This window comes from Ylistrum balloti, unplaced genomic scaffold, assembly GCF_031769215.1.
Source record: "Ylistrum balloti isolate Yb309-2 unplaced genomic scaffold, AGI_CSIRO_Ybal_v1 Utg370320, whole genome shotgun sequence".
In the NCBI taxonomy this organism is placed as follows: domain Eukaryota; kingdom Metazoa; phylum Mollusca; class Bivalvia; order Pectinida; family Pectinidae; genus Ylistrum; species Ylistrum balloti.
In genome coordinates this window covers 27,186-42,331 of record NW_026782235.1, presented here as the reverse complement: position 1 = coordinate 42,331, position 15,146 = coordinate 27,186, and positions in this window count along the sequence as shown.

Here is a 15,146-nt window from a genome sequence, read left to right as displayed (position 1 = left end):
ATATGAAGTTTATAGCTTGCCACAGAACAAATTCTACTCAGGTCTATCTATAATGTTTCAACGTCAATAGCTTTTACATCCAGAGCCGACTAATTGTGGGGCTCCAACGGGATCCAGGGAGACGTCTCCAAGGTCGGCATATACAGGACATAGGAACACACAGGTGGAACAGTAGACCAACTTTTAGCGTGGAGAGGACTGAGGGGAAGAGAAGGTGGGACTCTTGCGTGTATTTCTGAGATCAAACGGGACCTTTTATGGCCATATTAACCGATTTGATCTGTTCCTGTCATCTTTTCCCCGACACCCCTAATCATGTGATCTTGCTGTTGCCAGGACGTCAAGTCCAAATAAAATATAGCATCTAAAGATCTAAATTATAAGGTTATCGCTCAGAGATGAAAGGCGCGCGACTTCCGGCTACTTCCGGTGCCAAGTAATTACTTTCTGGATTATCGTCGGAAAACAATTCTTAGATAAGATAAAGTATATTAAAAAAGAATGAATAATTGAATTCTATCATTAGAACACTAAATTATTCAAAGACACTATTTGAACGTATAAAAACTTGCATTTAATAGCGGTGGTTTATGTGAAGAAAAAACGAAAACCACCGGTTTTATTTTCATCGTTTTCTGTTTCATTTTACGGGAATTTTGATGTGATGACCCCAAGTAAGCAATGACCCCATCCCAAGAGAGCGTTGATGTCACGAGGTGCAACATCTTCAGGAATGCATTGTGGTTCTGCTCCATTCATTGGAATAGAACATAATCCAGAGAGTATACACGTGTTAACATTCACTGTTGATTATAAATGACGTAAAGAACACGTTGATTTATCAAAACTGACACCACGTGCGAGGCGACTTTTGCTCCTTCAGGAGTGAGGCGTCCCATAATGCACCGCGGTCCTCTGAATCGCAATATACTTGTACAGTGAGCCGCCTCACTTCTTCCTCGCCACACCTCCATATGCTTTCCATAGTTAAAAAAGTTCCATCGTTAATATTAACGGAGCATTATTTTGTCACCATATCATTATCCTATCCTGAGATTTAAAGCTAACTAGGTGTACAAATGAAAACAATTTATTTATGTTTTGTTCGGCGAAAAAGTATTTTTTAAAAAGTTCGACCCATTTTCAAGCTCAGCAAGGGACTCATGGAGATTTTATTATTCAAATACAAACTTAAAACTATCAATATTGTAAAGGAAATAACTTCCGAACAAACCTAGAGTATTGTCAACTGGAGTAGATATATTTGGTAGTCTGAACAACATATGGTGACCGGATTTTCCATCTTGTCAGTTCACGTGTCCATTAATCTAATACACAGTTTAGTATTGTCACTGCCCGAGGTCAGTAGAAAGGTCATGATGCCTACAGACCAACATCGTAATACACCGATATTTATAATTAATGAAGAATCATATTGTTGACGGTTTCTGGACTAACTATAAACATTTCATTAACTATATTACTAAAGTGGACTGATACAGTTAGACTGAAGAACTGGTTCAGTTAAACTGAAAAACTGGTTCAGTTAGACTGAAGAATTGGTTCAGTTAGACTGAACAACTGGTTTAGTTAAACTGAAAAACTGGTTCAGTTAGACTGAACAACTGACTCAGTCAGACTGAAGAACTGACTCAGTTAGACTGAAGAATTGGTTCAGTTAGACTGAACAACTGGTTTAGTTAGACTGAAAAACTGGTTCAGTTAGACTGAAAAACTGATTCAGTTAGCCTGAAAAACTGGTTCAGTTAGACTGAAGAACTGGTTCAGTTAGACTGAAGAACTGGTTCAGTTAGACCGAAGAACTGATTTAGAATAGAATAGAGCTATTGAACTACAGGAAATAATCTGAAATTAATTGTTTCACATCCCAAATTTAATGTATGCTTGTGTGATGCTGAAAAAATATTTAAGAAAATATGGTTTGAACTAAATACCACAGAATATACAATGTATTTATATATATACAATGTATTTATATATATACAGGAAATTGGTATTCTGCTTTTATCAGAGAATGAACAAACAAAAACAAAAAAAACATTTTTAATGGAAAGGAGTTTAAACATTTTCTTTTTTCCCTCTAATAAACTGAAAACGTTATTTATTTCACCATAAGTTTACCATTTATATGTGTTATTGATTTTTCGTTTTTTTTTTTTTCAGTCCTTCTCCGGGACATTTTTCTAGTTTCTGTGTATTATTAAGTTCAAATCGCAAAACCTGTAACGTGGAAGGTTTTAATTAGGAATCTGTGAATGAACACATTCAAAATACAAATTTAATTTCAACTCTGTTAAACAAAGGTAAAATCACCAAGCAGCAATCACGGAATACTTTCATTGTTACAGAAACATTCATTTGACACCGTCTCAGTTTTTTTTCTTTTCTTTTTTAGTTATGAATTCGTGTGAAGATCTTAATTTTGCTATTGTAAGGAGTGTATCGTTACAAGCATTAACTTTACACCGCGTGTGTGATGTTTGTGTAAACAATAATCTTGAAAAACAAAACGTTTCCCTGTAGAAACAATTCAAGGTATAAAAATAGATTTTTAACCAATAAGAAAACGTCTTACCCGTCAGTTCCCTCAGAAACAGTGGATTATTAATGATCTATCATCCACTTATCCTATTGTGGCATGCCATACCCACGATAATCAAGCTTTATCTTATCCGACTGTGGCATTCCCTAACCACGATAAATCAGCTATCACTAATCCGACTGTGGCATTCTTACCTCGTTAATACAGCCACCACTGATCTAACTATCTTACCTCGTTAATACAGTCACCACTGATCTTACCTCGTTAATACATCCACCACTGATCTAACTATCTTACCTCGTTAAAACAGCCACCACTGATCTAACTATCTTACCTCGTTAATACAGCCACCACTGATCTAACTATCTTACCTCGTTAATACAGCCACCACTGATCTAACTATCTTACCTAGTTAAAACAGTCACCACTGATCTTACCTCGTTAATACAGCCACCACTGATCTAACTATCTTACCTCGTTAAAACAGTCACCACTGATCTAACTATCTTACCTCGTTAAAACAGTCACCACTGATCTTACCTCGTTAATACAGCCACCACTGATCTAACTATCTTACCTCGTTAATACAGTCACCACTGATCTAACTATCTTACCTCGTTAATACAGCCACCACTGATCTATCTTACCTCGTTAATACAGCCACCACTGATCTAACTATCTTACCTCGTTAAAACAGTCACCACTGATCTAACTATCTTATCTCGTTAATACAACCACCACTGTTAATACAGTCACCACTGATCTAACTATCTTATCTTACCTCGTTAATACCTCTTTAATACAGCCACCACTGATCTAACTATCTTACCTCGTTAATACAGCCACCACTGATCTAACTATCTTACCTAGTTAAAACAGTCACCACTGATCTAACTATCTTATCTCGTTAATACAACCACCACTGATCTTACCTCGTTAATACAGCCACCACTGATCTTACCTCGTTAATACAGCCACCACTGATCTTACCTCGTTAATACAGCCACCACTGATCTTACCTCGTTAATACAGCCACCACAGATCTAACTATCTTACCTCGTTAATACAGCCATCACTGATCTAACTGTCTTACCTCGTTAATAAAGCCACCACTGATCTAACTATCTTACCTCGTTAATAAAGCCACCACTGATCTAACTATCTTACCTCGTTAATAAAGCCACCACTGATCTAACTATCTCACCTCGTTAATACGGTCACCACTGATCTAACTATCTCACCTCGTTAATACGGTCACCACTGATCTAACTATCTTACCTCGTTAATACAGCCACCACTGATCTAACTATCTTACCTCGTTAATACAGCCACCACTGATCTAACTATCTTACCTCGTTAATACAGCCACCACTGATCTAACTATCTTACCTCGTTAATACAGCCACCACTGATCTAACTATCTTACCTCGTTAATACAGCCACCACTGATCTAACTATCTTACCTCGTTAAAACAGCCACCACTGATCTAACTATCTTACCTCGTTAATACAGCCACCACTTATCTTACCTCGTTAATACAGCCACCACTGATCTAACTATCTTACCTCGTTAAAACAGTCACCACTGATCTAACTATCTTACCTCGTTAAAACAGCCACCACTGATCTAACTATCTTACCTCGTTTATACAGTCACCACTGATCTAACTATCTTACCTCGTTAATACAGCCTCCACTGATCTAACTATCGTATCCCATTGATACAACCATCCGTTTTCCGACAGTTTCGTTATGCATTTATACCAGCCGCTACTCTTTCGGATTTCCATATATTGACATATTACATACTCGTTTAGTACATATTTTAAATCCCAAGCTACTCTAACAGTCTAAACGAAGGTAGCCGCATTAAGGAGGTTCCACTATACCAGTGTCATTTAAGATAGTATTGTTCATACAAGTTTACATTTATCTGGATTATAAGCAGTAATAATACGGGTATATATTTTGATAATTTAAAGTATATTTCGATTGAAAGATTTTTCAAACGAGTTAAATTAATCATCTTAATGTTAAAGGAGAGAAATATCTTCCCTTCCCCTTTCCAAATTTTTTTTTCATTTTTCATGAGATTTACACATATTAATTGTTAAATAAAAAAAAAATAAAGTGACGCTAGCAACATATACCACGATTTAAGACTCCTACAGCTAGTAATTATTAAATCTTTCTATTCTTTATGCATGGTAGTTTTTAATCCACGAGGACTTTTGCAAAAATTGAAAAACAATTAATTAGGAACACTCAACTAAAAGTAACCGATTTATTTCTGACTTGTGATGCTTTTGTACAAGCCGTAAGCCTTAATACTGAAACGGATGTTGATATTTACTCAAACAAAGTAATGAAATCTAATAAACAATAATAAATAAATAAATAAATAAATATCAACCTTGACAGGTTCACTAATTAACCAGAACACTAAATAAAATATCTTGAATCTTTGTTGGTGGGTTTCACTCAAATAATCTGACACGTGCGGAAAAGATAAAAAAAATAGTATATGCCTTACATCAGTTGGTGTTAATGATTTTAAGTATAGAAAAAATACCAAGTGAATGATTCGAAAATACATTTTGATTTATACCCGCTATCATCAATGTGGAGCAATTAGTTTTCACTTACCTGCTTGAGTGTAGTTCCCGTTGTGTAGTAATATCGCCAACCGCCCGTTATATAGTCCCGCGGAATGACACACCTAGTTCGGCGGTAATTAGAGCTGCACTAGGATGAGTCGCGCACTCATTCTCCTAATTGTTTCATGATTTTGTAAACAAATTACAACATCATTAGTTTCATTGCTTCGAAACCCCCTATACAAACATAATGCTATTAGATAGTAAAAACGATAAATACCAATCAAAGCTTAGGAGGGATCTGACAGGAGCTTGGCTGGACATACTTCTGTACTTACGCATGGCCGGATCGTCAAACGGTTAAACATTATCGATCTCAGAAATTGTGCAATTAATCCTTAGCATGTCATTTAATACATTATGTCTATGGATACTGCATATTAGTAGTAGTAATAATAGTAGTAATACTAGTAGTAGTGGTGGTAGTAGTAGTAGTTGTGGTGGTGGTGGTGGTAGTAGTAGTAGTAGTAGTAGTAGTAGTAGTAGTAGTAGTAGTAGTAGTAGTGGTAGTAGCAGTAGTAGTAGTAGTAATAATAGTAGTAATACTAGTAATAGTAGTAGTAGTGGTAGTGGTAGTAGCAGTGGTGGTAGTAGTAGTAGTAGTAGTTGTGGTGGTGGTGGTGGTGGTGGTAGTAGTAGTAGTAGTAGTAGTAGTTGTAGTAGTAGTAGTAGTAGTAGTAGTAGTAGTAGTAGTAGTAGTAGTAGTTGTGGTGGTGGTGGTGGTGGTGGTGGTGGTAGTAGTAGTAGTAGTTGTGGTGGTGGTGGTAGCAGTAGTAGTAGTAGTTGTGGTGGTGGTGGTAGTAGTGGTGGTGGTGGTGGTGGTAGTAGTAGTAGTAGTAGTAGTAGTAGTAGTAGTAGTAGTAGTAGTAGTAGTGGTGGTGGTAGTAGTAATAGTAGTAGTAGTAGTAATAGTAGTAGTGGTGGTGGTGATGGTAGTAGTAGTAGTAGTAGTAGTAGTAGTAGTTGTAGTAGTAGTAGTAGTAGTAGTAGTAGTAGTAGTAGTAGTAGTAGTAGTAGTAGTAGTAGTAGTAGTAGTAGTAGTAGTGGTGGTGGTAGTAGTAGTAGTAGTAGTAGTAGTAGTAGTAGTAGTAGTAGTAGTTGTTGTTGTAGTAGTAGTAGTAGTAGTAGTAGTAGTAGTAGTAGTAGTAGTAGTAGTAGTAGTGGTGGTAGTAGTAGTAGTAGTAGTAGTAGTAGTAGTAGTAGTAGTAGTAGTAGTAGTAGTAGTAGTAGTAGTAGTAGTAGTAGTAGTAGTAGTAGTAGTAGTAGTAGTAGTAGTAGTAGTAGTAGTAGTAGTAGTTGTTGTTGTTGTAGTAGTAGTAGTAGTAGTAGTAGTAGTAGTAGTAGTAGTAGTAGTAGTAGTAGTAGTAGTAGTAGTAGTAGTAGTAGTAGTAGTAGTAGTAGTAGTGGTGGTAGTAGTAGTAGTAGTAGTAGTAGTAGTAGTAGTAGTAGTAGTAGTAGTAGTAGTGGTAGTAGTGGTAGTAGTAGTAGTAGTAGTGGTGGTAGTAGTAGTAGTAGTAGTAGTAGTAGTAGTAGTAGTTGTTGTTGTTGTTGTTGTAGTAGTAGTGGTAGTAGTAGTAGTAGTAGTAGTAGTAGTAGTAGTAGTAGTAGTAGTGGTAGTAGTAGTTGTAGTAGTAGTAGTAGTAGTAGTAGTAGTAGTAGTTCAAAATATTTAAGCAACGATTTCAGGTTACAAGGTCAAGTGTGTTGCTATTTTCAAACTACTTCTTTTTAATTATTAAGGGGCCAATGGTCATACTCTTTGACAATTGTTACAAACGTTGTCAAAATGAATGACCTTACCTACTATCAACGTCACAGGGGTCAAATGTGTCAATCATTTAAACCACTTGGCAATACCAAAAAGGCCTAGATGAAGAGCTACCAAGTTTGTTCAAATAAATGAGCTTGACCCTTTTTGAAGGGACTAATGTGTTTTAAGTTGATTTTTAAGTTGGTAGAGATTGAATTCATGAGAAAAGTCTTTTTTGTTTTGTTACTTCAGTACAAGTGTAATAAGGCCTCTTGTTTAAGACACATTGTAAGATATAGCTTGACTTATTGGAATACAAATGTTTGCATTATTTTTTACGATAACAAGTAAATTAGAATAGCAAAATAATGGAAACGAAACTAGAAAAGCGTCAAGACATGATTTTTTTTAGAGAATTATTCAATAGAGTATTGAGAAATTCTCTTCTCTGATTTTTTCAAAATCTCATATTTTTGACAAAGCTAAGGATCTAGTTTGCAATTATTTATTTAAAATTTTTGGGGCATTGCGCTGACTGACATTTTCCCGGGAAAATTAATTAGTTATATCATTTAAATCATCAAAAACAAAATTTGGGACAGCGTTCATTCTTTCATGTCAGTGAGGTCAATGAGGAAAACTGCTGCTCACTCATCATTTGGAATTCCAAGAGTGTTACTTTCGGAAGTCACAGCCCACTACCATACCAAACTTATGATGCTATTTCGTGTTTAGACTCGGCGTCGTATTGCACCGGCTTCACTATGTACTTCCGTTCTTACTGTTAAGCCTTGTCGTCTTCATGGGAATGGCGTGTATCCTTTCTTTCATATTTTCACAAATTATCGATTTGTATTTCCAGTCATTAAGTTGGTCTCCTGTATCTTAAATCTTAAAATCATATCTTTACTCCCCCTTCCCCCACCCCCTTACGTTTAGTAACACAGTTCTGTTTTTAAAAGCTGACTAGTCACTGTATATTCGTCCCTAGTGAACGACAAGTTCAGAACTATTAACATACATTGACTGTTATTACAAAAGAAGATGGCTAATGATGATTATAGAGCAAGGTTTGTCCACACACATGTAGAATATAGCACTCCCGAGACCGTTTAAAATGATAAGTATTAAAAGTGTCATTAACATGTGACGAGTTATGCGATAGAACCGCCATTTCTGTCCGCTATCTTCATCTTCAGCTCCCTCCTCACTCCGATCTTGTAGTCCCCATAGATTACACGACCTACATACCATCCAGTGTTTTACTTCCGGTAATGCTGAATGCGTTTTAAGAGATGGATTTTTTTTATGATTTTTTTTTCTCCTTTGGGTTTTTCCAACTTTCCTGTTAGCGTTTTCCCCGTTTTCGGCCTTTCCTAAGTCCATTCTGGTATTTCTACAGTTCCTATATTTTTCATTGTTTTAGTTTTTCCTTTGTTCCTAATGATTCAGTTAGTTGGTTCTGTGTCTTCTTGACATTCATTTTTCTTTGTTTCTTCGTTTTTTGTTTAATTGCGTTGGTCTCTTTGTCGGTTGCACTGGACTTTTTAATGTACCTTTCTAAAACGATAAATACACAGAAGTTAATGGGCTAATATATATGTCAAAGAAAAACGTACTTACAGAATTAATAATTTTCAGAAACCAGCTGAAAGGGGAATAAATTGTTGTAGAAATGAGTTTTCTTTAACATTTTCTATTATGACCTCAAAACATGTACAGCTTACATAATAATTTTCAATCGTCTATATTATATTCTGTCTGGGGTCATGTATTTGTTTTATTTGTCATTATTTAGACCTATTTTCTAGACAGAAATGACACAGTCGTCATTCCTCTGAATAAGAGAGAGAGAGAGAGAGAGAGAGAGAGAGAGAGAGAGAGAGAGAAACAGAGAGAGAGAGAGAGGTTACGCTACACATGATGAAGTGATAATTTAGAAATGTTATTAAGTATGTTGTTTATTCCATCTATTGAACACATTTTGTATTTGTGTTTGTGTGGAATGCAAAACATGTGTCAAGAAAAACAAAGATAACAAAGATGTGGTCAGAACATTAATGACTGATTATGCTAAAATGCCAAAAAACAAATATCTCCATATCAACAAGCTCTGCACCCCTACTCTTACACTAAAAATTTCCCAAATAATATACAGTACACAAGCCTGACCGGTTTTATTTACACTGTAAGATGATGCCTGCTTTATGTGTTACACATTTTCTATAATTAATGTATAATGCAAAAGCTCATCTTGGAATCAAACAATGATTACGGGTTAGTCATATATCATTCAATGAAACAAAAAAATCCAATAAGTTCATTGTAATAGTTTACTGCGTTGCGATGATAAAACTTTGAAAAAAAAGTGAAAAGGTAAGAGGTAAGTCCGCTTTTCTCGATATTCCAATCACCAGCAAATTAAAATCGAATTCATCTAGTCCGTGTTGATTACTTACATAATAAGTAGATCTTGATCTTGATCAAAATCAAATCCGATTTGCATATTTAAATAACTCATTTAAATATGTTGTCAAATTTGGATACAGTGAGGTTTAAAAGATAACAGGCAAAATAAATGCCTCTATATCCATATCTACATTATAGTTTTAGAATTGATCAGTATTTCGATTTAAACATAACTCTCTCATTAGTCCAATTCACACAAATCTTATGATCCCTACAAAATTAATTAATCCATCCTATTCCCGATTGTTAAATATTAATTGCCCGTAGTTTGACTACTCTCCGTTTCCATGGAGGCCCACGGACCCGGTAAACAAAGCCTTCGGGTTCTTCGCTTTCTTTCTCGATGGCTTCTGCTTTTAGTTCCTTCTCTCTTGTTCTCTGGACAACAGTAAGATCATTTCTGATTCGGATTTAAAATCTCCCTTGTTTAGAAGCAAAGACACGCCCACCATCCTCCCTTTGGTGCATTTCTTATATTGGTGTCATGACGTAGTCTATGTAGTTTTTAAGTCATTTGCATACATGGTGCTGTTTCACTTAAAATTCAATGCAACGAATAAAATCAACCTGTTAGGGGGTATTCATGTTTAAAACAACCAACTACGTAGTAATATTTTTGCGGAAAAACTTAAATATGGTGAGGTTTTGAAGCTATTATGCTCTGGTGTTGCGGATCTCTTTCACATACGTTCTATATACGTTACCTATCCCGTGATACCTAATGTTAGCATGTAAAAATAATGAAATGAAATCAGTTAAAGGGAGGTGAAGACCGAAATTTATTACCACAATTTACAAAGTGCAATTCCCGACATTAGTTCACTGTCTGATTTCATTGACATTCTGAAATGAGTGCATTTGAAATGAATATATTTGAAACACCGCGATTAAAATTTGTCCTGTTGTATATATACAGAATACAAGAGCGTGTTATATATATCTTCTAAAAGAAGCCAAGTGTGATTTTCCTGTCAAGCATGGGTTGTCACATGAACAAAGCTCCCTAAAAGAGTGCTCCGCTTGCTCCCATTCCTAATCGCTTCTATAAATATGGTGGTGCCGTGTGAGGTACGGTATACTGAGGTTTTGTACACTGTTAGGATTTCTTCTGAGCACACGTTAAACGTGTCTTTATTCAATGGTATTTATTTATGAATTTCCGTTATTGTCTGTGAAAAAAGTTTATCTATATAAGGATGTGTGATTACAAAAGATTCTGTCTTTAATTCGTTAATTTAATTCTTTATCAATTGTTGTAAATTGCATCCTGTCGATATAATGTATGATCTAGGGCCCCTTAGTATAAATGTCAAGGTTATACAATTCCGATTGATCTATATAGACATGTTTGATGTAACCTCGAGAAATAGGTGATCATAACAGGTACTTGTTTTCAGCTAGTACAAATAGACTTCTCGGACGGTGGAAGAAAATCGGTATGTATCCTGTTTCGAACAAAATATAATAATGCAATTTATATCAACTCATATCTTATTTGGAGAGAGAGAGAGAGAGAGAGAGAGAGAGAGAGAGAGAGAGACAGAGAGACAGAGAGAGAGATAGAGAGAAACAGACAGAGAGAGAGAGGGGTTACGCTACACATGATGAAGTGATAATTTAGAAATGTTATTAAGTATGTTGTTTATTCCATCTATTGAACACATTTTGTATTTGTGTTTGTGTGGAATGCAAAACATGTGTCAAGAAAAACAAAGATAACAAAGATGTGGTCAGAACATTAATGACTGATTATGCTAAAATGCCAAAAAACAAATATCTCCATATCAACAAGCTCTGCACCCCTACTCTTACACTAAAAATTTCCCAAATAATATACAGTACACAAGCCTGATCTTTAATTGAGGAAACAAAGTATCCACTAGTTTTTTTTTTCTGTAAGTGTACGTTAAATGTCGTACGACAGATAACCGGTTTTATTTACACTGTAAGATGATGCCTGCTTTATGTGTTACACATTTTCTATGATTAATGTATAATACAAAAGCTCATCTTGGAATCAAACAATGATTACTGGTTAGTCCTATATCATTCAATGAAACAAAAAAAAATCCAATAAGTTCATTGTAATAGTTTACTGCGTTGCGATGATAAAACTTTGAAAAAAAAGTGAAAAGGTAAGAGGTAAGTCCGCTTTTCTCGATATTCCAATCACCAGCAAATTAAAATCGAATTCATCTAGTCCGTGTTGATTACTTACATAATAAGTAGATCTTGATCTTGATCAAAATCAAATCCGATTTGCATATTTAAATAACTCATTTAAATATGTTGTCAAATTTGGATACAGTGAGGTTTAAAAGATAACAGGCAAAATAAATGCCTCTATAGCCATATCTACATTATAGTTTTAGAATTGATCAGTATTTCGATTTAAACATAACTCCCTCATTAGTCCAATTCACACAAATCTTATGATCCCTACAAAAATAATTAATTAATTCATCCTATTCCCGATTGTTAAATATTAATTGCCTGTAGTTTGACTACTCTCCGTTTCCATGGAGGCCCACGGACCCGGTAAACAAAGCCTTCGGGTTCGTCGCTTTCTTTCTCGATGGCTTCTGCTCTTAGTTCCTTCTCTGGACAACAGTAAGATCATTTCTGATTCGGATTTAAAATCTCCCTTGTTTAGAAGCAAAGACACGCCCACCATCCTCCCTTTGGTGCATTTCTTATATTGGTGTCATGACGTAGTCTATGTAGTTTTTAAGTCATTTGCATACATGGTGCTGTTTCACTTAAAATTCAATGCAACGAATAAAATCAACCTGTTAGGGGGTATTCATGTTTAAAACAACCAACTACGTAGTAATATTTTTGCGGAAAAACTTAAATATGGTGAGGTTTTGAAGCTATTATGCTCTGGTATTGCGGATCCCTTTCACATACGTTCTATATACGTTACCTATCCCGTGATACCTAATGTTAGCATGTAAAAATAATGAAATGAAATCAGTTAAAGGGAGGTGAAGACCGAAATTTATTACCACAATTTACAAAGTGCAATTCCCGACATTAGTTCACTGTCTGATTTCATTGACATTCTGAAATGAGTGCATTTGAAATGAATATATTTGAAACACCGCGATTAAAATTTGTCCTGTTGTATATATACAGAATACAAGAGCGTGTTATATATATCTTCTAAAAGAAGCCAAGTGTGATTTTCCTGTCAAGCATGGGTTGTCACATGAACAAAGCTCCCTAAAAGAGTGCTCCGCTTGCTCCCATTCCTAATCGCTTCTATAAATATGGTGGTGCCGTGTGAGGTACGGTATACTGAGGTTTTGTACACTGTTAGGATTTCTTCTGAGCACACGTTAAACGTGTCTTTATTCAATGGTATTTATTTATGAATTTCCGTTATTGTCTGTGAAAAAAGTTTATCTATATAAGGATGTGTGATTACAAAAGATTCTGTCTTTAATTCGTTAATTTAATTCTTTATCAATTGTTGTAAATTGCATCCTGTCGATATAATGTATGATCTAGGGCCCCTTAGTATAAATGTCAAGGTTATACAATTCCGATTGATCTATATAGACATGTTTGATGTAACCTCGAGAAATAGGTGATCATAACAGGTACTTGTTTTCAGCTAGTACAAATAGACTTCTCGGACGGTGGAAGAAAATCGGTATGTATCCTGTTTCGAACAAAATATAATAATGCAATTTATATCAACTCATATCTTATTTGGAGAGAGAGAGAGAGAGAGAGAGAGAGAGAGAGAGAGAGACAGAGAGAGAGAGAGAGAGAAACAGACAGAGAGAGAGAGGGGTTACGCTACACATGATGAAGTGATAATTTAGAAATGTTATTAAGTATGTTGTTTATTCCATCTATTGAACACATTTTGTATTTGTGTTTGTGTGGAATGCAAAACATGTGTCAAGAAAAACAAAGATAACAAAGATGTGGTCAGAACATTAATGACTGATTATGCTAAAATGCCAAAAAACAAATATCTCCATATCAACAAGCTCTGCACCCCTACTCTTACACTAAAAATTTCCCAAATAATATACAGTACACAAGCCTGATCTTTAATTGAGGAAACAAAGTATCCACTAGTTTTTTTTTTTCTGTAAGTGTACGTTAAATGTCGTACGACAGATAACCGGTTTTATTTACACTGTAAGATGATGCCTGCTTTATGTGTTACACATTTTCTATGATTAATGTATAATACAAAAGCTCATCTTGGAATCAAACAATGATTACTGGTTAGTCCTATATCATTCAATGAAACAAAAAAAAATCCAATAAGTTCATTGTAATAGTTTACTGGGTTGCGATGATAAAACTTTGAAAAAAAAGTGAAAAGGTAAGAGGTAAGTCCGCTTTTCTCGATATTCCAATCACCAGCAAATTAAAATCGAATTCATCTAGTCCGTGTTGATTACTTACATAATAAGTAGATCTTGATCTTGATCAAAATCAAATCCAATTTGCATATTTAAATAACTGATTTGAATATTTTGTCAAATTTGGATACAGTGAGGTTTAAAAGATAACAGGCAAAATAAATGCCTCTATATCCATATCTACATTATAGTTTTAGAATTGATCAGTATTTCGATTTAAACATAACTCTCTCATTAGTCCAATTCACACAAATCTTATGATCCCTACAAAATTAATTAATTCATCCTATTCCCGATTGTTAAATATTAATTGCCTGTAGTTTGACTACTCTCCGTTTCCATGGAGGCCCACGGACCCGGTAAACAAAATCTTCGGGTTCTTCGCTTTCTTTCTCGATGGCTTCTGCTTTTAGTTCCTTCTCTCTTGTTCTCTGGACAACAGTAAGATCATTTCTGATTCGGATTTAAAATCTCCTTTGTTTAGAAGCAAAGACACGCCCACCATCCTCCCTTTGGTGCATTTCTTATATTGGTGTCATGACGTAGTCTATGTAGTTTTTAAGTCATTTGCATACATGGTGCTGTTTCACTTAAAATTCAATGCAACGAATAAAATCAACCTGTTAGGGGGTATTCATGTTTAAAACAACCAACTACGTAGTAATATTTTTGCGGAAAAACTTAAATATGGTGAGGTTTTGAAGCTATTATGCTCTGGTGTTGCGGATCTCTTTCACATACGTTCTATATACGTTACCTATCCCGTGATACCTAATGTTAGCATGTAAAAATAATGAAATGAAATCAGTTAAAGGGAGGTGAAGACCGAAATTTATTACCACAATTTACAAAGTGCAATTCCCGACATTAGTTCACTGTCTGATTTCACTGACATTCTGAAATGAGTGCATTTGAAATGAATATATTTGAAACACCGCGATTAAAATTTGTCCTGTTGTATATATACAGAATACAAGAGCGTGTTATATATATCTTCTAAAAGAAGCCAAGTGTGATTTTCCTGTCAAGCATGGGTTGTCGCATGAACAAAGCTCCCTAAAAGAGTGCTCCGCTTGCTCCCATTCCTAATCGCTTCTATTGATATGGTGGTGCCGTGTGAGGTACGGTATACTGAGGTTTTGTACACTGTTAGGATTTCTTCTGAGCACACGTTAAACGTGTCTTTATTCAATGGTATTTATTTATGAATTTCCGTTATTGTCTGTGAAAAAAGTTTATCTATATAAGGATGTGTGATTACAAAACATTCTGTCTTTAATTCGTTAATTTAATTCTTTATCAATTGTTGTAAATTACAT